This window comes from Enhydra lutris, unplaced genomic scaffold (genome assembly GCF_002288905.1).
Source record: "Enhydra lutris kenyoni isolate GAN:26980312 unplaced genomic scaffold, ASM228890v2 scaffoldscaffold77, whole genome shotgun sequence".
Lineage (NCBI taxonomy): Eukaryota > Metazoa > Chordata > Mammalia > Carnivora > Mustelidae > Enhydra > Enhydra lutris.
In genome coordinates this window covers 557797-584601 of record NW_019154161.1, presented here as the reverse complement: position 1 = coordinate 584601, position 26805 = coordinate 557797, and the positions used below count along the sequence as shown (strand labels likewise).

Sequence of the window (26805 nt, the reverse complement as noted above, 5' to 3'; positions counted from 1 at the left end):
TCAGGCTCTCTGCTCAGCAGGGAGCCTGCTTCTCCCTCTCCCCTCTCTCTGCCTGCCTCTCTGCCTACTTGTGATCTTTGTCTGTCAAATAAATAAATAAAACCTTTAAAAAAATGAAGTTAGAATAATTCAGCACTGAAAGTTTACTTTTGAAGTGTCTCACTCCTTGGTTGGGAAAGACCATTTTTCCTGATGCTAATACCTTTGCTGCTGCACAGGTAGGATTCTTTATACAATATGTTATTGGAAGTATGAAATACTGTTTAGATAAATTGTGATATTTTTGTGGTAGTTTCATGAAAATTGATGTGTAGAAGTTTTATCAGACAAGAAATAATGACAAGGATTTTATTAGGAGCGAAATTTTTCAAAGGCTAGAAAAATCTAAATTTGAGAATACATTAACAAGCCTTATGGTTTATGGTTCTTTTTCAACTGTGTTAGAAATTCACTTTAATTTTCTTATAAAAATTTTCCTTACCACTTTTCCCTCCACACCTTTTAAACTAATTTATATATTTTATTTACATTTCATCCCTTTAGTAAAAAAAAATTGGAGGCTGTATGACAGAAGGGTTGTTTTGAAACTTGTACAACATAAAAATGAGAGGTACAAAGTAAGTGCTTTATGAGTGTACAGGAAGAGGGTCCTTTATATCTTTAGTTCAGTAATAACTGCAGTGATGCAAGATGAACTGACAGACATCTTGAAATGTGAAGGCAGGAGACCTAAGTGCTTCCAGTTACACTGGAATTTTGGTTAAAAATGTGCTCATTTCTGGGCACCTGGGTGGCTCAGTGGGTTAAAGCCTCTGCTTTCAGCTCAGGTCATGATCCCAGGGTCCTGGGTTCGAGCCCCTGCTCAGCAGGGAGCCTGCTTCCCCTCCTCTCTCTCTGCCTGCCTTTCTGCCTACTTGTGATCTCTGTTTGTCAAATAAATAAAATCTTTTTTAAAAATGTGCTCATTTCACCTCAAAAATATGTAAAATCTCTTCTTTTCCTGCCATTATAATTGCTATCCTCATCACTTGTACTGCAGTGGAGATTGGGCCCTGTATCTCCAAGGTCTTGAGGCCAGAGACAATCTGTCAGAACGTTTTCCTGAATTCAATGTAAATATATTAGATATTTGTTCATTTTACTTATATATAATTCACATGCCATAAAGTTGATACCTTAACAGTGTACAATTAAGTGGCTTTTTGTGAATTCACAATTTTGTAAAACCTATCACTACTAACTCCAGAGCAATTTCATCACAAAACATAGGAGTATTTAAATACATAAAACAGTTATTTATAAAAATAAAGGAACTTTTGATAACACGATTATAGTACAGGACTTTAACACCCCATTTACATCATGGTTCTTACCTTTCCCTTATTGATGTGATGTATCACATTGATTTGCAAATATTGAACCACCCTTGCAATCCAGGAGTAAATCCTGCTTGATCATGGTGTATGATTCTTTGAATTTGGTTGAATTTGGTTTGTTAGTATTTATTTAGATTTTTTTTTTTTTTTTGCATCTATGTTCACCAGGGATATTGGCCTGTAGTTCTCTTTTTTTAGTGGTGTCTTTATCTGGTTTTGGTATCATGATAATACTGGCCTCATAAATTGAATTGGGAAGTTTTCCTTTTTTTTTTTTTTTTTTTTTTTTTTTGGAAAAGTTTGAGAAGAGAAGGTATTAACTCTTCTTTAAATGTTTGGTAGAATTCATCTGTGAAGCCATCTGGCCTGGACTTTAATTTGTTGGGAGTTTTTTGATTACTGATTAAGTTTCTTTGCTGGTTATCAGTCTGTTCACTTTTTATTTATTCCTTTCTCCAGTTGTGGAAGTTTATGTTCTAGGAATTTATCCATTTCTTCTAAGTTGTTCAATTTGTTGGCATATAGTATTTAATAACATTCACTTACAATTGTATTTCTGTGGTGTTGGTTGTTATTTCTCCCTCTCACTTGTCATTTTATTTATTTGAGTCCTTTCCCTTCTTGGTAAGTCTGGCTAGAGGTTTATCAATTTTTTTTGAGGTTTATCAATTTTATTGATTTTTTTCAAAGAACAAGCTCCTGGTCTCATTGATCTGTTCTGTTGTCTTGTTTTGTTTTTGTTTCTATATGATTTATTTCTGTCCTAATCTTTACTATTTCGTTTCTTCTGCTGGTTTTAGGTTTTGTTTTTCTTTTTCTGGCTCCTTTAGATATAATATTAGGTTGTTTATTTCAGATTTTTCTTGCTTCTTAGGTACTCCTGTATTTCTGTATTTCTATAAACTGTATTTCTGGGGCATCTGGGTGGCTCAGTCGTTAAGTGTCTGCTTCGGCTCAGGTCATGATCCCAGGGTCCTGGGATCAAGCCCCACATCAGACTCCCTGCTCAATGGGAGGCCTGCTTCTCCCTCTCCCACTCCCCCTGCTTGTGTTCCCTCTCCCACTGTCTCTCTCTGTCAAATAAATAAATAAAATACTTTAAACTGTATTTCTATAAACTCTCCACTTAGAACCACTTTTGCTGTATCCCATAGATTTGGGGCCATTGTGTTTTCATTTTCATTTATTTCCATATACTTTAAAAATTTTTTTCTTTTATTTCCTGGTTGATCCATTCATTGTTTAATAACATGTTGTTTAACGTCTGTGTATTTGTCATCTTCCCACATTTTTTCTTATGGTTGACTTTGTTTCATAGCATTGTGTTCAGAAAATACACATGGTATGAATTTGATCTTAAATTTGTTGAGGCTGTTTTATGGGCTGATATATGACCTATTCTGGAGAATGTTCTGTGTGCACTTGAAAAGAATGTGTATTTGCCATTTTAGGATGGAATATTCTGAATACATCTGTTAAGTCCATCTGTTCCAGTGTGTCATTCAAAGCCACTGTTTCCATGTTGGCTTTCTGTTTAGGTTATCTGTCTATTGATGTAAGCAGGGTGTTAAAGTCCCATACTATAATTGTATTATCAATTAGTTCCTTTATTTTTGTAATTAACTGTTTTATATATTTAAATGCTCCTATAGAAAAAAATGCTCCGGTGTTGGGTGCACAAATATTTATAATTGCTTTATCTTCTTGTTGGCTTGTCCTCTTTATTATTATTATTTTTTAAGATTTTATTTATTTATTTGACAGGGAGAGCTCACAGGTAGGCAGAGAGGCAGGCGGGGTGGGGGGGCGGTGGGGAGGGGGGAGCAAAGCAGGCTCCCTGCTGAGCAGAGAGCCCAATGCCGGGGCTCAATCCCAGGACCCTGGGATCATGACCTGAGCCGAAGGCAGAGGCTTTAACCCACTGAGCCACCCAGGTGCCCCTCTCCTCTTTATTATTAAAGACTGGCTTTTTTTTTTTTTTTTAAGATTTTATTTATTTATTTGACAGAGATCACACGTAGGCAGAGAGGCAGGCAGAGAGAGAGGGGGAAGCAGTCTCCCTCCCGAGCAGAGAGCCCAATGCGGGGCTTGATCCCAGGACCCTGAGATCATGACCCGAGCTGAAGGCAGAGGCCTTAACGCATGAAGCCACCTAGGCACCCCAAGACTGACTTTTTGAACAGCTAAACATAATTGACAGAACTTGAGCTTCACTGGGAAAAAAAAAGAAGACTCAATCACATGAAAGAGGAAACATTACAACAGATAACATAGAAATACAAAAGATCATAAGAAAGTATAAACAGTCCAACGCATTGGAGAACCTAAAAAATACCTAGAAATATATGATCCACAAAGCTTAAATCACAAATAAAATCTTAGACTAATGACAAGTAAGGACATGGAATCAGTTATCAAAATCTCCCAACCAAAAAACAAGCCATTGGGCTGGAGGGGGCAGGGGTCAGGGTTTGGTTTTCTCACTACCCCTCTAATACTCCAGGGGTTTTTCACGTGCTTGAGCAAGGGAAACTTTTCTTACGTAGTTGCACACAAAGATTTCATTTCTGGTTTTTCCTAGACTATGCTCCAATCTGTTGTTTCAGTCCATTGCAAAAGGGGAAAACTTTTCTGATGGTTAGATCTGTCACCAAAAATTGTGATCTATTCACTATGTTGAAGACCACTTGGTTTTACCTGTAACCAATTTCTCTTTATTTCCAGATGATACTACTGATTATACTCACAAGCCTATGGGTGTTACCTGTGAAATTACATTGCTACAACTAGGTGTTCGCCTATTTTGAGTCCATCTTTCCCCAGTCATAACCATGCAGGCTGAACTAAACATCACAATTTTTGTCAGTTGTATGACCCCTGCTCCCCCATGTTCTTTTCCTTATGTAAATATGATCTGTTTCCCTGTATCCTAGGAAAATGAATATGGGCTAACTCCCTTCTCAAGGTTTTGTTTTTAAAGATTTTATTTATTTATTTGACAGAGAGAGAGATCACAAGTAGGCAGAGAGGCAGTCAGAGAGAGAGGAGGAAGCAGGCTCCCCGTTGAGCAGAGAGCCCGATACGGGCCTCGATCCCAGGACCCTGGGACCATGACCTGAGATGAAGGCAGAGGCTTTAACCCACTGAGCCACCCAGGCGCCCACCTTCTCAAGGTTTTTAGAAAAGACCCCTTTAGGATGAAATGATTTTACACAAAATGTCATACTATCATACAAAATGCATTCATCATTCTGCAACTCATCCTATTTTGTACAATAATTTTAAAACTGTGTACTTACTTCCTGTCAAAATTTTGCAAAAATGGTATAATAAAGATGCAGGGACTTTAAATGCCATACACAGGCATATACTTTTGAGTTCCTAGGCAAGTTCACTGTCACTGTTATTAATCCACATTTTTAATATCACTTTGTACAAATAGAACATATACTCATTTTTTTGAACTCTATTCATTTTAGGGTCTTCTAATAGGTAATGAGAATATTGACATTTATCTGAGTATGGAATCCTGGAAAACATATGGTTAAGAAATTCCTCAATGCTTTCTCTTCCAGGAAACAGCTTACAGTAAAAAATACCCTTTCTTATATTACTTGGTAGGACTTAGAGTCTATAGTTTACTTGGAACAAAGCCAGGCACAAATCCTTGAAAGTCCCCCCCCCCCACCTTTTGTAAATAATTAGGTGAACTGATTGTCCCTACTGATCAGCCAGAATTTAATACCTGTAACATGACTTAATCAAATATTAAGTTCTCTCCTTCTCCCAAGGTTCCAGAACCTGAACACTGGCTCATCTTAAGATTGTAATTAGGAAAAACACTTCCTGCTAACAGACCCTCAAAAGAGAGGGCTGACCTCAGGGTAAAATATTTCCTGATCAGGACCTGCGTGGCTCGGTTGGTTGAGTGTCTGACTTGTGATTGTGGTTTAGGTCATGATCTCATGGGTCCTGGGATCGAACTCCTACAGCTCTGCATCAGGCCCTGCTTCAGGCTCTGCACTCAGTAGGGAGTCTGCTTAGGATTCTCTCTCCCTCTCCCTCTGTACCTCTCCCAACTCTCTCTCTAAAATAAATAAAAATCTTTTTTAAAAATTTCCTGATTAACTATAGGTCATGCTACCTGCTTATATACTACCACATCTCTTCTTCTTGCTAGTCTTGTTTACTCCTCTTTAGAAAACCTTTTTTTTCTGTCAGACCTTGAGATTTTTGTACATCCTGTGATCAGAGAAATTTCTCTATTGCAAGAATGTTTTGTATATGTCTCTCCTTACCTAAGTCTAGATTTTTAAATGTTCATAGTGATAAATATATGTTCCATGTGTGCTTAAAAAGTGTATACTCTGTTTTTGTGACGCAGAGTTTAATTTTTAATTCACCTAAGTTTGCGTTTTTCTAAAATTTGAAATCTAATGATTTTGAAATCTTTAATCTTTAATAATTTGCATCCTTTTTATAATGTTATAACAGGGAGACACATATCAAAGCCTTCCTGTGATTGAGGAAATACTCTTTTTTTCACCTGTGAATGTGTTCATTTTGCTGACTTATAAATTTTATAAGCAACAAAATTCCCCATAAACAAAATAGGTGCATGACTTTCACCTATAATTGGCTTCTCCACAACTGTTTGATGGAAGTTCTACAACTTCCAGAGTTTGATGGAACTTTGCTTGTGAACATGGGAGTCCATGCTGAAACCAACATGTATGGTTGACAATATTATGTAGTACAGCATAATCTATATAATCTACCTTCTGCAAGATCCCCAAATGTATCCCCAAAACTATTTTTTTAATGTGTAGGAAACAAATTCATGGTATGATTTGATAATATGATTGGATTATTTTTTCAGCTATATCTGGGTGACTTACATTTAAAACCAAAGATGTACATTATGAACATAATCAAGTAAAGAAATCTGTCAAAATGGATCCTTACTGTCACAACCTAAAAGAATTCTTCCTAGTGTCAAAACCAACATTTGCAAAGGTAGGAAAGTTTTGAGCCATCCTTTATTGATAACAAAATATCACAGTTATTGGGGGAAAATTGCAAAAGTAATGAACTTGCAAAGTCTTTCAGATGAATTTTCACTAGTCAGCATTCATAGTGGGAAGATCTTAAAATTATACTGAATGGGCACTATATTTAAGCAAGTGTAAAACATTACTAAACATCAGTAAATAACTACCTCAGAGAAATCTTAAAATGTAATATACATGGCAACATTTTCACCTAAAATTCAATCTTTGTGGGATCATCACAATGTTAATTTTGGAGTGAAAAACTTAAAGAGTTTGTGAGTAATATTATTCAAATTTTAGTAAATGCTAAGGAATTCAAATGTAATGAACATCAAGACTCTAAGCATTACTTTAAAGCTTATGAAATGCCATATAATGTATATGGCAGTGAAACCTTACAAATTTTATATATTAGAAGTCTTTTTATACAAAATGAAACAGAAAAGGAGCAAAGTGCTAAAATATAAAATAATTTTTTAATGAAAACACATTAGTTACTTTGGATAAAAGTAAAGTGAACTTGGCAGAAGCCATCCAGATGGTCAAGAGATACGTGAAAAGATGTTCATCATCACTTACTATCAGGGAAATGCAAATCAAAAGTACAATGAGATATCACCTCACACCTGTAAGAATGTCTAAAATCAACAACACAAGAAACAATGAGTGTTGGCAAAGACTTGGAGAAAAAGGACTTATTTCACTTAGCATTATACCATCTAGCTCCATCCATGTTGTTGCAAATGGCAAGATTTCACTCTATTGTATGGCTGAATAATATTCCATTGTGTGTCTGTATATATATATATATATATATATATATATATATATATATATATATATAAAATATCTTCTCATCCATTCATCAGTTGATGGACATTTGTTTCCATGATTTGGTTATTGTAAATAATGCTACAGTTAACATATGGGTGCATATATCTGTTGGAATTGGTGTTAACTATTCTTTGGGTAAATACCCACTAGTTCAATGACTGGGTAGTAAGGTAGTTCTAGTTTTAACATTTGGACTAAATCCATACTGTCTTCTACAGTCTGGTCTGAACCAGTTTGCATTCCCACAGAAGGTACAGGAGGGTTCCTTTTTCTCCACACCGTTGCCAGACGTTGTTTCTTGTTCTCAGTTTCTGAGGAAAGCCACTTTCACCCTTAAAATGTAACCATGTTAACTTTCAACACACATGTCCCGCACAACTCCAACCTTTACCTCACTGCTCAAACATGAACTTAAATTGGCAGGAAGTAGTCCCGTCCCACCGGACACAAAATAAGTAGAAAAAGTTAAAAATTAAAAAAAAAAAAAAAAAAAAAAAGCACGAGGGCGCCAGGTCCTGTCCAGCCCACTGAGCAGTCCCGTTCTCTCTCCGGAAATCCTAGCTAGGGCAAACCTCAGGACTCGCCAAGTGCCGGAAGTTTTCCGCCCAGTTTCCGCCTGGCCCCGCCCTTCCGACATCTTGGCTCCACCGGCCATTTCAGTTTCTCTCCCATTACCGGAAGCACTCCTCTATAGCTCCACCCCATCCTGTCCCCCGGGTTTGGCGCCGAGGTCTGGCGGGGCTTGAGGTCCCCCTGTTGCCGGAAGTGCAAAATCCAGGACTCGCCCCAGCCCCGCCCACACGCTGTGCGCCTCAGAGCCTGGCCACTGTCCGCACACCGCCCATTGCCGGAAGCACCCTCAGGCCCTGCCCAGTCCCGCGGCTCCACCGGCGCGCACGCGCAGTTTTTCACCGACCCGGAAGCGGCTGTAAGGAAGCGAACGTCAAATGGGCCTCTGAGGGCTTTTAACGTGTTCAGTGAGTGTCAGAACCTCAGTCCCCAGGCCTTCACCCCTGAGGTCTGGGGTCTCCACGCACATTCGAGCCCCTTCAACCGCGCCTCCCACTGCGGTAAGTAGCGTGTCGCGGAGACACACAGAATCCTGCGAGCGGCGCTGGCGGCCGGGGGGTCCCGGGGCCTTTCTGTTCCCATCGTCGGAGTCGGTCCCCGCCTATGGTCTCCGGCCCTCGGGCCTTCAGACGTCGCCTGCCGCGCTGTCTCCGTGCTTCACGCCGTCCCGGGCACCGCTCCCACCCGCGCCGTGGGAGGCCAGGGAGATGGGCGTGTGCGTCCCGCGCCGCAGCCTGGCCCGGTTCGGCCCACAGACGCGCGGAGTCTCTCTCTGGCCCTGGTTCCGCGCAGACCGCGCCGCCCTCCTGAGACGCCCCCTTGCAGCCCCGCGTGCAGTGAGGGGACCGAGGCCCAGTGAGGGACTGAGAACTCTTCGGTGCGGGCTTTCAGGAGCGGGAAATTCCCGGACGGAAGCTCGCGGGGAGTGACGGAGCAGGTCCCCTCCCCCACGCGAGGATGGGGGGCCTTGTGGAGGCCGTGACTGCGGCCGAGGAGGGAGATGGAGGGAGCCGGAAAAAGAGAATGGCGGAGGAAAGAGCAGCGAGAGGGTCTGTAAGAGACGGCGAGATGAGGAGGATGCGGGAGGGACTTGCAACGAGGCCGTAAGAGCGGAAGGGCAAGTCGCCAGCGGAGAAAAGAAACGAGCGAAATGTGGAGGAAAGGGCGGCGCTCCGGAGAAGGGGAGCCGAATAGTAGGGCCCTCGGTTAACAGAAGTGGGGTAACAAGGACGACGCGCTTCACGCAGACAGTGGGAAGGAGAAGAAGGTTTTGGGTAGACGATGCTGGGACAGAGAGGCGGTAGGGATGACCGCCCAGAGAGAAACATCAGTGCGAGAGCCTAGACAGTGTGTGACAGGAAAGAGGGAACGGAACTGGGGAGCAGAGAGGACACGGGTGGGGGGAGAGAGAGACCGAAATCTATGGAGATGGGAACAGTGCGAAAGGTTGGGCAGAAAGAGTAAGGGAAGGTGAAGTAGGTTTCAAGAGTTTCCCGGAAAGTGTAGATGTAGTGAGAGAAAAGGGGAGAAAACAGGGCGGAGACAGGGGAATCACAGAAAAGGAGAAACAGTGGAGAGAATCAGGAAAGAGAAACACACGAACAGATTAGTAGACAGAAATCCTTGGGAGGGAGCAGGAAGGGGAACCCAGGTCTGGATGAGTGGTGGTTAATGGGACATGGGGCTCCATAATTATTTAACTTTAAATTTGCCTGTTTGAATTGAATGGTTGAGAAAGAGAATATCAACTGTTTATAAGGCTCGTGCATTTAATAATTATTAGCATCGTAAGATAGCTTGCGTTTGCAACCCTTGATCAGCCAGAAAGAGGGGCGAGACCTGTGTCAGTCAGTTATAGATCACCCTCTTATCTTGGGATCGCATGGGGAGATGGACTGGAACTAGAAATTCCTGAATCGATCCTTTCATGATGCTTTTTAAAGCAATATTAAGTGTTTCTTTTTCTTTCAAATGGATTTGCTTTTTCTTTCTACGTCTCTTACGTTTAATTCATTTTGTAAGTCAGATTGAGGTAAATGTTAGCGTATTGGACATCTGCTATTCTGTAAATAATCATTAACTTCTGCAATGATGGTGACATCTTAAACCAGCTCTTATGATTCTTTCTAAATATTAGGTAGTTGTATTATGGTAAAAGCTTTGACCCAAATGTTGCCTGGGTGGCTTAATCAGTTAAGCTTTTAACACTTGATATCAACACAGGTCATGATCTCCGGGTTGTGAGATCCAGCCCCAGCTAGGGCTCTGTGCTGGGATGGAGTTAGCTTGGGAGTCTCTCTCTCCCTCTCAATCAATCAGTCAGTGAAAGCTTTGGGGCGCCTGGGTGGCTCAGTGGGTCAAAGCCTCTGCCTTCAGTTCAGGTCATGATCCCAGGGTCTTGGGATCGAGCCTCGTTTCGGGCTCTCTGTTCAGTGGGGAACCTGCTTCCTCTTCTCTTTGCCTGCCTCTCTGCCTCCTTGTGATCTCTGTCAAATAAATAAATAAATAATCTTTAAAAAAAAAAAAAAAGAAAGCTTTGACTCCAGAAGATACTAGATTTTTAAAAAATTACAACCTGTTTTTTTTTCTTAACACATTGTGTGTACTTGAGAACCCCTGCATTCATTCTGCTCATTTTCATATATTGAAACATTGTTCGGTAGTTAGTAAATAACTTTAGACTATTTCAGTGCATGTCTGGTAAGGGTGCCCATGATCTTAATAGTCAGAAACTAGTTTAGTAAGTTAATCTAACATTCCCTGGTGTCTCTTCTTCCTTGATGTGATTTGTTTAATTAGTGAGGTGTCAGCTCCAAAGTAGATGTTCCCTTCAGGTCCCTCAGGTCCTTTGTATGAACATATTGAAGGTGGGGCTGGATTGACTCTGAGCTTTGTTCTGGTAGAACTTATCTATTCGTGGTGAGGTAATATTCTCAGAGCTTACCTCCACAGCTGACTGTCTTTCGAAGTATTCAGTAACAAGTCTCTGTGTTTATCATTTTATGTGTTTAAAATATTTCCTCATTGATGGAGTGCCTGGATGGCTCTGTCAGGTGGGCATCAGGGTTCGGCTCAGGTCATGATCCTGGGATCCTGGTCCAGCTGCAAATATTGGGCTCCCTGCTTAGCAGGAAGTCTGTTTCTCTCTCTCTCTCTCTCTCTCTCTCCCTTCCCCTCCTTGCTTGTTCTCTCTCTCAAATAAATAAATTCAATCTTTAAAAAATAATAAAATATTTCCCCATTGATTAAAACCACAAAAGAAGTTTCTTTTGCTCAGGCATGTTTTGGATGATCTTGGAATTTTTCTTTTTTTAATGTTACCATTTTTTTTTCTTACGGAGTGCCCTTTATTTATATTTATTTACTTACTTAACTTACTTATTTAAGTGAGCTCCACACCCAACATGGGGCTTGATCTCTCAAGCCAAGATCAAGTCCCATGCTGTACCTACTGAGACAGCCAGACACTCTGATCCTTGAATTTTTGAAATGGAGTTGACATGATGAGGATAAAGACAAAGTGCCCCATGTTTCTTTAGGGCGCCCTTTCAAAATCCAGTTACATGTAATTTTCACTGAACTCAGAGGTTCTCAAGGTAACTTGTGAAAAGACTTCCTTCCTAGGCCTCAGTGAACACAGCTGCAGCATGGAGATGAAGGACAAGAGCAGGAAATTGGAATGACCATGATCCCTAAAGTGATTGAAATTTTGCACATGTGTCTATGTGGCATTTTTCTGCAGGAGGGTTTTACCAGTTGTAATTAGAAGCCAGACAACAGTGAAAATTACTGTGAGGAAAGAGGCAAGGCCTAGGCTCAGCCAGAGAATAAATTTACAGAGAGTAAATCTGAAGTCCTGTCATGTCAGTCCCTGGCATTAAATTCTCCACTGGCTTTCCATCACCTTCCTGAAAAAAATCCAGACTCCTGGATATGACAGTGGAAAGCAAGACAACAAAAGAAAAATAGGTAAATGGTAAAAAGTAGGCAAAAGACCACAACAGACATTTCTTCAGAGAAGATACACAGATGGATGGCCACTAAGCTCATGCAGACATGCTCAGCGATCCTAATCGTTAGGGACTGCACATCAGAACCACAGAGTGATACTACTGCATACCCACTTGTGTGACTATACTCAAAAAAAAAAAAAGTGTATGGCTCAGAAAAGAACAAGCCCTGGAAAGAAGGTGGTGAAACTGAAAGTATTGTGCCCTGCCCCAAGGACTGTAAACAATGCATTCCCTATCAAAAAAAAAAGTTAGTGATTTCTTTATAAAAGTAAATATAAAATTATCAGATAATCCACAGATCCACTGGTGGGTACACACCCAGAGAAATTGTAAACAGGAAAGTGATCAGGTATTTTTACATTTCCTGAGTCTGGTTAATTCACTTTATCTGTCTTTATCTGTCTGATCAGCAGCATGTTAAACAGTGGACACTCCTTTAAACATGTTTTTTCATGGCTTTCAGGACATCTTGCCGTTGACAAATCTTATCTCTCATCTGTGTGTTTCAGTTTTCTTCTTTCAACCCTTTTCACTTTTCAGCTGATTCACTTCCTCTCAGATTCTTCCTCAGCTCCCTGCTCTCTGATTGGACAAGCACCCCACAAGACAGTCATGGACCTCTTCTCTACACCCAGTGACTTTCCATGTCACCATATCTCGTGGCTTTAAATACCCAGGGATGGGATGCCTGGGTGGCTCAGTTGGTTAAGCAGGCTGCCTTTGGCTCAGGTCATGATCCTAGGGTCCAAGGGATCAAATCCTTCTTTGGCGGGGCACCTGGGTGGCTCAGTGGGTTAAAGCCTCTGCCTTCAGCTCAGGTCATGATCCCAGGGTCCTGTGATCGAGCCCCACATCGGGCTCTCTGCTCAGCAGGGAGCCTGCTTCCTCCTCTGTCTCTCTCTGCCTGCCTCTCTGTCTACTTGTGATCTCTGTCAAATAAATAAATAAAATCTTTAAAAAAAAAAAAATCCTTCTTTGGCTCCTAGTTCAGCAGGGAGCCTGCTTCTCCCTCTGTGTGCTCTGCCTGGCACTTCCCCTGCTTGTGCACTCTCTCTCTTTGACAAATGAGTGAATAAAATCTTAAACAAACAAACAAAACAGCAGTCTCCCAGATTCATACTCCATCTCAGACTTCTGCCCTAAATGTAGATTTTCTTCACTGCCTGTCTCCTTGACATCTCTGCTGAGACCTCTCCACCATACAGTGTCCAAACATGACCTCCTGAACTCCCCCAAATTGTGTTCCCTGCAGTCTTCCACCTCCCAGTTAAGAGCAGTGCCATCTTCCTGGAGCTTAGGTGACCATATTGTTTTCAAAATACACAGCATATTATGCTCTTCGTGTGTGTTTTCTCTTAAAGAGTGAAAGGAAAAAAAAAAAGCAAAAACCAAAGACTGTATGGGTGAGAGACTACATGGTTTCCAAAATTCACTTGAGATGAAGGAGAACAGTGTCTGAAGACGACGGCCAAATGTTCCTGATCTGCTTCTGTGACCTGATCCCCTGCTTGTCCCCTCCTTCCTCACTGGGATTGAGGCCTACAGATGTTCTGCTGTTTTTGGGGCCAGGGTCAGGACTGCTTCAGGGCTTTCCAAGGGTGGTCCCTCTGTCTAGAATTCTCTGACTCTTCAAATGCAGGTGGTGAACTTCCTTCCCCAGGTGGTTGTGCGATATCACCTTCTCGTGGGGCCATCTCTGACACTGCCATGTCCCATTCCAGCCTCCCCCCACACTCTGGCCTGTCATGCCTCTCTCTGTGGATCTCGGCTACTTCCTCTTCCACCGTCTGGTTATGGGGGGTGGTCCCAGAAGAGAGCAGAGCCACAGGTGGGTGGGCTGCTGGGCTGGTCTCCTCTGAGTTGTGTTCCACCCTGACAGCCCATGGGATTGCTGAGGCGTTTTGCGGAATCCTCATGATCCCAGGCCCCAGAGATTTCTTGTGTAATGGGGCTCAGCCTCAATGGTGTTGAAGGTACCCTGGGTGATTCTGATCTATATCCAGCATTGAGCCCCAGGCGGGCTCCTCCATTGATGAGGACTGAAAGCAGCCCCTATTCTGGAGAGAGGTGAGGGGGCTGTTCTGTTCTCTGCAGAGGGGGTTATCAGGGCGGGTCTGTGACTTGAAGGGAGGCTTAGTGCAGCCCGGATCCCCTCTGCTGCAGCTCCTGTGTGCGCTTCACAAGGAGGGGAGCGAGTTCTGCAGGAAGAGGTCAGAACGCTCACGTGCTGGTCTCCATGTAGCAGTTTACTGTCCCCGAATCTGCACTGTGGCCGTGGGCAGCAGAGGGCTGTGTCCCACATGCGGGGATCTTTCCATGTGTGTGAGTGTGGCACAGGCAGGTGAATGTTGACTCAGTTCTAAACAGAATACGTTTGACGCTCAGGATTGACGTCTCAAGACCCATCTTGCCTGGGAGAGAAGCCCAGAAGAGGGAGAAGAAGAAAGCCCAGGAGTCAGGAATGACTCTTTCTCAGGTAAAGTCCTGTCTCGGTTCCTGTTCTGTGCTCTGTGTCCTCACCTCCATGTGGCCAAGCTCATCACATTCGGAAGGGTCCCTCATGCCATGTTGGCTCATGCTCACCCCAGCGCCTTCCCTCAGCCCCTCTGTCTGCATGCAGATTCCAGCTCAGACACTTCCGTGTATGTATTTAATGGAGATCGAAGTTAAATGTTGTTATTTCAGAAAAAAATTCTTGCAGGGTTGTTTTTGTAAGCAGGCTAAATAGAATAGCATTGACGATTTTATTTACATTTAATACAATTTATTTACATTTATTGTACCTGAGATACTGAAATGCACATGAGTAAAAACTGAGAGATAATGAAGATTTATTCTAAAAACAGATGTCATTTAGAGATTCCAACTTTGATTTCAGTTACTTTCAGTGTGTGTGTTCACATGTGCACACATGTTTATGGGCAGGAGTCTGTAGTGTGTAAAAAAGATGTCATTTCATAAATACCTTTTATTTTAACTTTGAAAGTATGTTTGAAATATTTTTCATGGCCTAAAATTTTTTTTCTACACCACTACACGAATAAGCTAAGAGAAGTAAGAACACCAACTGTATGTTTATGCATGTGTGTGTGCATGCTTCTATATTAACCTTTTATCCAGGCTTATGTTTCAGCCTTGAACTTGTTTCAGGTTTTCTCCATTAGCAAACTCTCTGTCAAAAGACTTTTACTCTTGTATCCATTACTTTACTGTCTGGTTGTTACGGGGTCTATCCTAAAGTCTGACCACTTGGTTCAGGTGGAGGCTGTGCTGAGTATTACCTGTCTGACCAGAGGCACATTCCTTAGAGTGTGACAGAGTCGGGTCCTGTGTAAGAGGGAAACAAATACTAACTTAATGGGGTGCTATGTTTTTAAACACGTTAACACTTGTAAAGCATGAGGGTAATACTGACCCTTTGGGGAGTGTTCAAAACTTTTTGTCGGTTTGGTTATCATCAGCTTTCCATTTTTCCAGTTTTCACCTTTCATTGACACTCCTGTGCATTTGGTCATCCTGGAAGACATTGTTCATGGTCGAGCTCATGCAGAAATTAGCTGTCATACAGTGGTGTGTATACAACACAATATTTAGAACTTACATATAGTCTACCATTTGTTGATTTTTTTCATTGGTGTATTTTATCTGGCATAATATTATAAAATTCAGTAGTTTAGCTGTTGGAAATTCCCTGGTAGAAAAGTGTAACAAATCAATACTGGGAATATAGGACTTGCTCAAAATGATCTTTAATGTATTTATCTGATTATTCAATTCTCCGTGACTGTTCTGCCTCTTTCCTTCTCTGATTTTTGTGAAATAAGTACTCTTCTGATGGCCTCTTGGTGAAATGTACTTTCAATTCAGGAATGGTTGACCTTCAGGGATGTGGCCATCGAATTCTCTCAGGAGGAGTGGGAGTGCCTGGGCCCTGCCCAGAGGGCCTTGTACAGGGACGTGATGGTGGAGAACTACCGGAACCTGGTCTCCCTGGGTGAGGATTACTTTCCCTACAGAGGTTGGGAACTGCCCTAGTAGATCTTTGTGTTTCTCTTGGGAGTTTCTTGGGCGCCCTTTCCCCGCTTGGCTGAGATTGAAGTGCTGCTGATTCAGAATTGCAAAGCTTCACAGTGTGGTGTCTGGATTTTAAACCTAGATGATCATGCAGGTTCGTGGTGGTGCTAGAACTGGAGGAAGAACAAGACCTTACATCAAAAATTTTTTAAACTATCACATTGCCTGGCTTTACGCCTGTAATCTTGATTCAGTCATTCAGGGAGGAGAGCTGGATATTTGCATGTCAAACATTTAAGCATTAGGAAGAAGGGTGTCTGTGAACAAAGTTCTGAAATGTTCTTCTAGACCCGCCTGTAATGAATGTCGTTGGTCTCAGCTGATAAAGGGCTGGGAAAACCCCAGGACATCATCTCCCAGTTTTCATGTCAGCAGGAATCTCTTTCTGAGCTGAAAGTTACCTCCCTGTGGAGCAGGGGAGAGCCCTAGAATGCCAGGAGCGGGTGAAACCAGCAATAAAACCCAGGTGAGAGAGAAGGAGTCAGCGATGTGAACACAAGTAAGGGGCAGATGCAGAGAGGAGGTGACTTCCAGAAATGTCATTTGGGACATTGTCCCCACGTGGGAGAGGGGGTGGGAAAGGAGAGTCGATTTCTCTTGGGCTCTCAAAGGAGCTTGTTCTCCCTCTCTTCTTGTCCTCTTCTTCGTATGTGTATGTTTCCACCGTTGGTGGTTCGGCTGCTCTGGTCAGCGACAAGGGCAAAGTCTTTAACATGACCCAGACGTGCTGTTCTCTGTCCCTTAGAGCCCTTTACTGGTTTGACCTTGGGGAGCACAGGAAGGGCTCTTTGTAAGGGGCTTTCTTCCTTAGCCTCTCCTTCCCTGCTCAGTCCACACAGATCTGATAGGGCTTCCCTCCCCCCCGCCCCGTCCTGACTGCAGGCCCTGTCCAGCTCGCATCCCGTTTCACGTGCTGAGTGACCCGTCATGGTGGGAACGTCGGCTGCTCTTTTGCCTGTGGGACTCTGGGCAGGAGCATGGGCTGTCCGAAGCCCTCTGGCTGTTCGTGCCTCCACCATATCCTCCGTATCCTCCTTTCCACTTTGCCCTGCAGGGACACGTGTACCGGGAGTAGAGGGTGTGTTTTGACATTGCTGTTTGGCAGTGCTATGTAGAGAGAGGGCAGGGAAAACCTTTGATTCCCAGTCCTTCAAGGGGACTGTATCTCAGGCTTTGGGCCCTCAGCCTGGAATCTGTAGGCAGACCCCAGGCCGTGTTTGAGCATTCCACAAATCAGACCCCCTTCCTTAATTTCCTGCCTTTTGTGTGTCTCCCTCGTGCAGCATCTCCTTAGTCTGAGAGTGTGGGAAGCCCTTGACTGTGGCTGATTTCCTGGTCTCCTACGTTTGTTTGGTTTTGCCTCTGAAATTTTCTTGGTTTTGAAATACAGTTCCTCAGTGTCTGGAATTTTATCCTCATTTTCTGCTGTGATAACCCAGCCTTTAGGTGCTGGACAACTTGTGAGCTCTCCCATGAGGAGTTTTACTGGGTGAACGAACATTCTGGATGGAGGTCAGTTATTTACATGTCACAGCGTCATCCTACTAAGTAGAAACATGGGCCCTGAAGCACCTGAGTAGAGTGGTCAGCATGTTCCAGAATGCCGACATCGAGTGTAGCATGAGAGCCTGGCTTGTGGCTCCAGTTGTCCTTCCGGTTCTTGGTGTGTCACAGAAGTGTCTCTCGAGGACATGGTGGCAGTGTTGTTGGAGTACACGAAGGATCATCCCCCTTGATTTGGCATGAACAAAATTTTTAATTTTGTTATTTTTAAAGATTTTATTTACTTATTTGAAAAAGAGAGAATGAGAGAGAGAACCTGAGAGTGGGGAGGGTCAGAGGGAGAAGCCGATCCCTGCTCAGCAGGGATCCCAGTGGGAACTCAGTCCTCGCATTCCAGGATCATGACCCCAGCTGGAGGCAGTCGCCTAACCACCTGAGCCACCCAGGCGCCCCTGGCTGTGTGTTTTTGATGACACTCATTCAGTGTTTTTTATCTTATTAGGGAATTGTTTGATCAGGGAATGAATGTTTTTTCATGTGTTTTACAAGGTTTCTTTCCTGAGTGCTGAGTGATATGGAGGAGGAGGCTTTGTCCAAAAATCTATATAACCTCTGGAATTTGGTGAAAATGTGGTCATAGGTATCCTCTCTATATCTGTTTTGCTTGAAGTTAGTACCTGCTGATTGACAAATAACCTTTCTCATTTGAATGAATTTGGGTTTTTAGAATTGGGCATATGGATATCTTGAGACTATGCTTTTGTTATGAAGTATCTGTGTTTACCTCAGAAATACAAAGAAATTCATTCGTAATTTGTTTTGTAAGATAATTTGGGTTTTCTATAGTATATTTTAAGTTTTCTAAGTATAATTTGCTAGGTTTTATATGAATTTATACAGATGTTTTAAAGTTCAATTCAGGGCGCCTGGGTGGCTCAGTCGGTTGGGCGACTCCTTTGGCTCAGGTCATGATCCCGGACTTCCAGTATTGTCCCATATTGGGCTCCCAGCTCCTTGGGGAGTCTGCTTCTCCCTCTGACCCTCTCCTCTCTCGTGCTCTCTCTCACTCATTCTCTCTCAAATAAATAAAATAAAAAATCTTTAAAAAAAATAAAGTTCAATTCAGATTTATTGTTAAATCATTTCTGTGTCGAGATTACCGTGTAACTCTTGGTATGCTACACTAATAGCTAAAATCTAAGTTTATGTTCTCAGGTGTTCTGTAGTTCTCTGGCTGTTGTTGTTTCTTATGGTGATCACTTCAGCACACACATCTTCTGGCACTGGCAAATAGACTTTCTGCCGTTATGCTACTGATAATACTGCCTTAGAATTTATTCCTTGCTCTCAGTCATATGACCCTTAAGGTTATATATAATATACAGTCTCCTGATAATCTTTGTGAAGTCAGGATTTATTAATTTTGGGCAACTGGACATTAATTTTTATTTATTCATAATAGCTCTATGTTTACAAGTACATGTGGCAGTAACACCATCCCCTCCTGTCTGTTTCATGTGTGAAACTATTTTGAGAGATTCAGTGATAGAATTTCAGGTTATTAGAGGAAGCCAGTCTAAGAGAAACTGGTATTTCTACATAATAGAAACAGACTTAGCTTCAGATTTTTAACATATTAAAATCAGAAAATAATCTATTTTTTAAATCTATTGTAAAATTAATCACTCACAGTTTTCGTTATTTAAAAACGAAGTTTTAATCAAACTGGAATTCACATGACATAAAATTAACCATTTAGAAGTGAGCAGTACCAGTTGTCCAACTACCACCTCTGCCTAATTGCACAACATTCCCATCACTCCACATTACTGTCCATTACCCATTCATCAGTTTCTCCACTTTTTCCTCGTCCCCAGTCCCTGAAACTACCAGTTTACATTCCGCCTCTGTTTATTCTTTAGATTTCTTCTTTTTCAGTATTGTCTGGACTCTTCAGAGCCCTTTGCAGTTCCGTATGTATTGGATGATGTTTTCCATTTCTCCAAGGATGGTTTCTAGAATTTTCATAGTGTGTATATAGAATATCTAGACCACGTTGGTGAATGTTACCATCTTTAAAAATAGGAAATCTTCCAACCCATGAAATATGGAATGTCTTTTCTATTTATTTCAGTGTGTACTTTCTCTCAGCAGCATTTTATGAGCTTCAGTCTACAGGTCTTGGACCTCCTGGGTTAAGATTTTTTTCTAGGTATTTTATTTCTTGGATGTTTCATTATAAAAGGAATATTTTTAACATTCCCTTCCCAGATTGTTCATTATAGTGTATAAAACACAACTGCTTTCATGTGTTGATGCTGTGTCCTGCAACCTTCCTGACATCATTAGGGTACATTGTTAGAGTAAGTTGTGTGTGTTTTTTTAAGATTTTATTTATTCATTTGACAGACAGACAGAGCACACAAGCAGAGGGACAGGAAGGGAGAGGGGGAAGCAGGCTCTCCTCTGAGCAGGGAGCCCAGTGTAAGGCTGGATCCCAGGACCATGGGACCATGACCTGAGCTGAAGGCAGAGGCTTAACTGACTGGGTCACTGAGGTTCCCTGTGTCTGTGTATTTTATGGAATTTTTTATACATAGGATTATGTCATTGGCACATAGAGATTATTGTCCTTTTTCTTCCCCAGTACGTATTTTTAAAATTTCTTTTCTTTTTTATCTTATTGGTCCTGGTAAAACTTGAAGTACAGTGTTGGATAGCTTTGATAAAAGTCAGTATCTGTCACTTCTTATTTTAGGGGGAAAGTGTTACTCTGTAACCATTGACTGTGTTATTAGCTATGGGTTTTTTATGATAAACCTTTAAGAAGTTGAGGAAGTTCACTTCTGTTTTAAGTATGCTGGTGTTTTTAACTTGAGAGTTCTGGATGTTTTCAAATACTTTGTAGACAATGAGATGATTATGTAGGTTTTTCTTTTTTTCTTTTTATTCTTAATCTGGGTTATTATATTGATGTTTACATGTTGAATTGTCAACCTTTGAATTCTTGGAGTAAGTCCCACTTATTTATGTTGTGTAATTTTAATATGCTGTGTATTTAATTGGCAGTATTTTATGCTTCTCCCTTCCTGCTTTCAGAAGTCTTTTTTACCTTTGCCTTTCCACGTATTGATCATGATTTGTTGCACGTACGTCTCTGTTGCAGTTTTTCTTAATAGCATGTTCACTGAGTTCTTGGATTTGTAGAGTCTTGTCTCTTAACATTTAAGAAATTGTCTACCAGGGCACCTGGGTGGCTCAGTGGGTTAAAGCCTCTGCCTTCAGCTCAGGTCATGATCCCAGAGTCCTGGGATCAAGCCCCGCGTCGGGCTCTCTGCTCAGCAGGGAGCCTGATCCCCCCCTCTCTCTGCCTGCCTCTCTGCCTACTTGTGATCTCTGTCTGTCAAATAAATAAACAAAATCTTAAAAAAAAAAAAAAAGAAGAAATTGTCTACCATATTTCTTCCAATATTCCTTCTGCCTCCTTCTCTCCTTTCTTTTTGGGGCTCCTGTGGTTCATATGTTGGCCCACATGATGTTGTCTTCCAGGACTGTTAGACTCTGTTCATTCACACTTGGTCTTTTCCTTTGTGCTCCTCAGACACGGTAATTTCAACTGACCTCCTTACCAGTTTGCTGAGTCTTACTCCACCTTATTAGACCTGATATTGAAACTTTCTGTGAGATTTTTCAAGTCAGCTGTTTTCCATTTCAGCTTCGGAATGTGGTTAGGTTCTTTTTCCACTTTCTATCTCTTTCTTGATATTCTCTATTTATACGGTATTTTCCTGGTTGCTTTTCAGTTCTTCGTCCGTCATTCCTTTTAGCTTAAATAGTTGACTTAAAGCGTGTGTTTAGTAAGTCCAAAACTTGGGCTTCCTTCGGGTCAAGTTTTATTACTTATTTAATATTTCTTTTTCTGTATGGGTCCTGCTTTATTGTTGTGTTGGCTCCTATGTAACTTCTTGTTAAAGAAAATGGGACATTTTGAATATGCTGAGACTTTGGAAATCATAATATTATCCCATCCAAGGGTTTTGTTTTTTTTTCTTTTTAATGTCTCTTGTGATTGTTGTTACAAATTTTGCGTGGCATATTTTCTTTGTTATGTGTAGCCATTGATGCCTTTCACTTCTCAGTCAGCTAGAGATTCAGCAGACTTCTGAGACTGCTGGAACCAAACACAAAACATATTAACTTTCCACCTTTGTGTGTGTGTATGTGTGTTGGGGAATGCATGAAGCACATAGGGTAGACGTTTAAGAGAACAGTGCCCTGTCCTTCACTTCTGCTTGCTCAGAATCTGCTGGTCAGCAGGAGGTATAGTCTTGGGGTCTTCTCAGGTCTTTTTTCATGCGTCTGGTCCTGGGCATGCCTGCAGCCTTCTTGGGTCCCTGGAATATGTGGGGGATTTTCAAAGCCTTGTTTCCCAGTGTACCTTGCTCCCCAGTGTTTTTCTCAGGATTTTCAGTTTGCCCGTTGTTGCCCAGTTGTTATCCCTGCCCTAGGTGGCAGTGGCTACTAGACTTAACCTTTAAATGTTTGTGACAAATGGCCCCTGGTTATTACCTCCACCTAGGTAGGGATCTGAGATAGGCCAAAGAAAGGCAAGCATTTTGAACCAGTCCTTCAGGGAGCCAGCAGAAAGATTAAAGAAACCAACAACCGGTCACAATTCTTTGAAGATCCCATCTCTTCCTTGTGTTTGGGAAGCCTGTATCCCTTACAGACTCCAATCTTCAAGGCTACTTCCTAGCTGGGGTGCAGGGCACAGAGTCAGGGCAAATTAAAACAGTTACTTTTTCTTGATTAAGGGTATACCTTGTTGCTGGAATCCTGTGTTTAATTTCCAGGGTTTTTATAAAGTTCATTCTGACAGTTTTTGGTAGTTCATCTTCACCTTTATAAAAGGATGTACGTTTGAACTTCCCTTCTTTGCCATTTCCATGTCACAGAGCCCCATTGTTAATCTCTATATTACATGTTTATCAGAACGTCTATTTCAAAATGGGTGATTTCAACATATTTTCCATTTATGATATTGTGTACTTCTGAAATACAACCTCTTTCTTTTTTTCTTATGGGTGAACTTTTTAAAATGCTAATGTCTATATATATTTCTTACAAATATACATATTCTTTAATTGCTGAATACAGGGTTACTAAAATGTTTATTTTTTTCATTGTTAATAGATAATTGTAGCATATAGTATGGAATATAAGTACAGAACACAGATTATTACCATTGCAGTATGCCTATTCTGCATGGATGCAGTTTTATAGCAAGTATCAGAAGAATATTTTGTTACTCTTAAAGCTTTGTTTTAATGTTGTGTACAATAAGTATTTGGTAATTGAATTTGGTGTGTATTTTTCTTTGAAATAAGAGCTACCTTTCTGCCTCCCCTGGGGTGCTATGATCTTTGGGGTACCTGTAGAGAATTCCTAAGTTTCCAGGGCTGTCATAATTTTTTTTTTTAAAGATTTTATTTATTTATTTGACAGAGAGATCACAAGTAGACAGAGAGGCAGGCAGAGAGAGGGAGGGAAGCAGGCTCTCTGCTCAGCAGGGAGCCTGATGCGGGACTCGATCCCAGGACCCTGAGATCATGACCTGAGCTGAAGGCAGCGGATTAAACCACTGAGCCACCCAGGCGCCCCCAGGGCTGTCATAATTTTTGATCACAGAACATTTATAAGTAGGCTTCCCTGAAAATAATTTGAACTGCCTGTAATCAGCCTTTCTTTATTGAGAAATTTTATGTTCTTTGAATTTCTATTTACTTGCATACCATGGTTGACAAATGTAATAGCTCTTTAATTATGAGTTTAATTTTTGGTGTAATTTTTTTTTGGTGTAATATTTTTTATTAAAAAATATCTATCTTCAAACTCTGGTTAATAGGAAGCCTATGATTCTTTATATCTTACAGAGATCTCTACTAGATGTATGAGCAAAGAATTACCACCAAAAGAAGACATTAATAATGGAGAATTATTCCAAACATTAATTTTGGAAAGACACATAAGTCATAAGTTTAATGATTTTGATTTGAGGAGGGTCCAAGATGTAAACAAATTTGAGACTCAGTGGCTTTATGAAGGAAAAGGTTATAAAGACACTGCAACCCATTACAAAAATCTCACCTATAGAAAACATCAACAACATCATAAATTCTGTAATCATTTTCCTGTAAAGCACAATGTTTCCATAGGAAGAAGTACCTCTGAATATTACAAACATGATACAATGAATAAGGCACTAAAAAACAAGGCAGGCTCTTCAGGAAGCAAGTACAGAGACTGTTTGGACAATAGGCTTGGATTAAGCTTTCATTCACATCTGGCTGAGCTACAGAGATTTCAAACCCAAGAGGAAATTCATGAAAGTAATCAAGCTGAGAATTCTACCAGAAAGACTTCAGTTTCACTTCAAAAAATTCCTTATAGTGTCAAAACCAACATTTTTAATAAATATGGGAAGGTTCTTATGCATCCTTCATTACGGACACACCACCAGAGAGTATTCAATAGAGAAAATCCTTACAAATGTAATGAGTATGGGAAGGCTTTTAGCCATTGTTCAACCTTAGCTACTCATCAAAGAATTCATTCTGAGCAGAAACCTTACAAAAGTAACGAGTGTGGCAAAGCCTTTAAGAGGTTCTCAAACCATACAAGGCATCAGAGAATCCATACTGGAGAGAAAACATAGAAATGTAATATCTGTGGTAAAGATTTTGCCACACGGTCACATCTCTGGGGTCATAAGCGAATTCATACAGGAGAGAAGCCTTACAAATGTAATGAGTGTGGCAAAGCCTTTTCTGATGGTTCATATCTTGCTCAACATAAGAATTTCCATTCCGGACAGAAACCTTACAAATGCAATCAATGTGGCAAGGATTTTGCCACACATTCACACCTTTGTATTCATAAGAGAATTCATACTAGAGAGAAACCATTTCAATGTAAAGTATGTGGTAAGAATTTTATGATACCTTCACAACTTTGGGGTCATGAGCGGATTCATACTGGAGAGAAGCCTTATAAGTGTACTGAGTGTGGCAAAGCCTTTTCTAGTGGTTCAAATCTTGCTCAACATAAGAGAATCCATTCTGGAGAGAAACCTTACAAATGTAATCACTGTGGTAAGGATTTTACCACACGGTCATACCTTTGGAGTCATGAGAGAATTCATACTGGAGAGAAACCTTACAAATATAATGAGTGTGGCAAAGCCTTTATCAGGAGTTCAAATCTTACTCAACATAAGAGAGTGCATGATGGGGAGAAACCCTATAAATGTATGTGACAAGGCCTTTAGTCAGAATGCAAGCCTCACTGTTCACCACCAAAGAATTCATACTAGGGAGAAACCTTATAAATGTCACGAATGTGGCAAAGCCTTTAAGCACTACTCAAGCATCAGTAAACACCATAATACACATAGAGAGAAGATACAAATATAAAGTGGTAAGACCTTTATTAAATATTTATACCTTTGGAGTCATGAGAGAATTCATACCAGAGAGGAACCTTACAAATGTCACGAATATGGCAGATCCTTTAAGCGCTGTTCAAGCTTGAGTAGATACCAGAATATACATAGAGTGAAGATAGAGATGTAAAGCCTGTGGTAAGGCTTTTGTTAAATATTCCCACCTTTGGAGTCATAAGGGAATTCATAGTGCAAAGAAACCTCACCAAAGAATGTAGCACAGCTTTCATGCCATGGCCTGTCCTCAGGATTCACCAAAGATTTCACGAGAAAACCCTACTAATATAATGAGTGCTGGTACATTGCTTAAGCAGTGTTAACCTGCAGTGTACAATCAGAGACTTCTAGTAGTATGAACTAAGTCTAATTTTTGAAGATTAATTAAATCAAGTGTTATACTCTGCAGGAAAATTAGAAGTCAAAATGTTTTAAAATTCATGAGATGAAGGGTGTCAAAGGAGCAGGGATATCTGTGGAACAACCTGTTTCAGCTTGTTCAGTCTATATGATCTTTTAATTTTCTGTTTCTTGATGAAATTATTTGATTATGGACTTTGGACTCGTGATTGAAAATCTGTTAATGATATGTCTTCATTACAGACCTTTCATGAATTGCCACAAGTGTCTGTGATGGTTCCTTTTGTTTTGGTCCTAATGTAAATGGTATTTTGTCTTTAATTTTTACTTTGCTTGTTTATTTCTGGTACCTAGGAAGGCAGTTAACTTGTGATCGTTAACTTTGTATCCTCCTGCCTTGCTATCATACTGTATTTTATCTGCCATACTTTGGGCATCATAAAATTGTTCAATGCTATAGTGACAGGTGCCACTTTGTCTTGTTCCTGGAATAAAAAGAAAGGACTCTCTGTTACAGTACTAATATCAAGCAAATCTTGCAGTTATTAAGCCCAACTTGGTTATGGGGCAGATTCCTATTGTATTTTGCGGCAGTCAGAGTATCTGCAGTTTATTAAGACCTCAGAAGCTGGGGCGCCTGGGTGGGGCAGTCAGTTAAGCATCTGACCCTTGGTTTCAGCTCAGGTCATGGTCTCAGGGTTATGAGATCAAGTCCTGCATCTGGCTCTGCACTTAGTGTGGAGTCAGCTTAAGGCTCTCTTCTCCCTCTGCTTCTCCCCACTGCAGTCTTTTTCCCTCTAAATAAGTCTTAAAAAAAAAAAAAAAAAAACACCTCAGAAGATTTATGCATAATTGGTATTGCCATATAGAATAAATCTTTACACATAAATGGAACCTGGTCAAGACAGAATTATAAATAGCATACCAGCTAAATGTAGATCTACATTATGGGAAGAACATCATCAGCCACCTATTTCTGTATATTGTGTTGATCACGATACGATTTTTTACCACCCCCTGTAGGTTTAAGTCCCCAGTCTGCTGCTAAACAGGATGCAAAGTTACTGAAATCACTCAAAACGGTGCTTCATAGTCCTCCTTAGAATGGAAGTAGTAGTGTCTACCCCTAGATTTGTAAGGAATAGAGTTAACTGTCCTTGCAGCACCGATTCTTAATATTGTAGGTGTTTGTCCTTTCCGGAGGGTTTGCCTGGGGTGGGGTGGGGGGCAGAAGGTAACATGGTACCTGCTATTTCTTAGACAAACCTGACTAATTTTTCCTGTATCCCTTTTCCTCACATGGCTGATGTAATTCCACAACTGCTGTATAGCCTGGGGTTGTCATGGGAGAGAGAATTAATTCATAGGGAACGTAACATGACGGAAAGCTTTGCAATGCAGGATAATACAAATTTCACAGGCAGCAAAATTCCCCATAAACAAAATGGATCCATGACTTTCAGATATAATTGCCTTCTCCCCAACTGTTGAGAGTTTAATGAAAGTTCTACAAGTCACTTACTTGC

The 26805-nt window shown here is 41.1% G+C and overlaps 1 protein-coding gene and 1 pseudogene across 1 annotated transcript in view; one reads left to right on the top strand and one right to left on the bottom strand.

Annotated features, from left to right (window-relative positions):
* LOC111160565 overlaps nucleotides 1–25907 on the top strand; it is a 59076-nt pseudogene extending 33169 nt beyond the window's left edge.
* The window catches only part of LOC111160768 (zinc finger protein 729-like), a 411473-nt gene that overhangs the window by 89561 nt on the left and 295107 nt on the right, over nucleotides 1–26805 (bottom strand).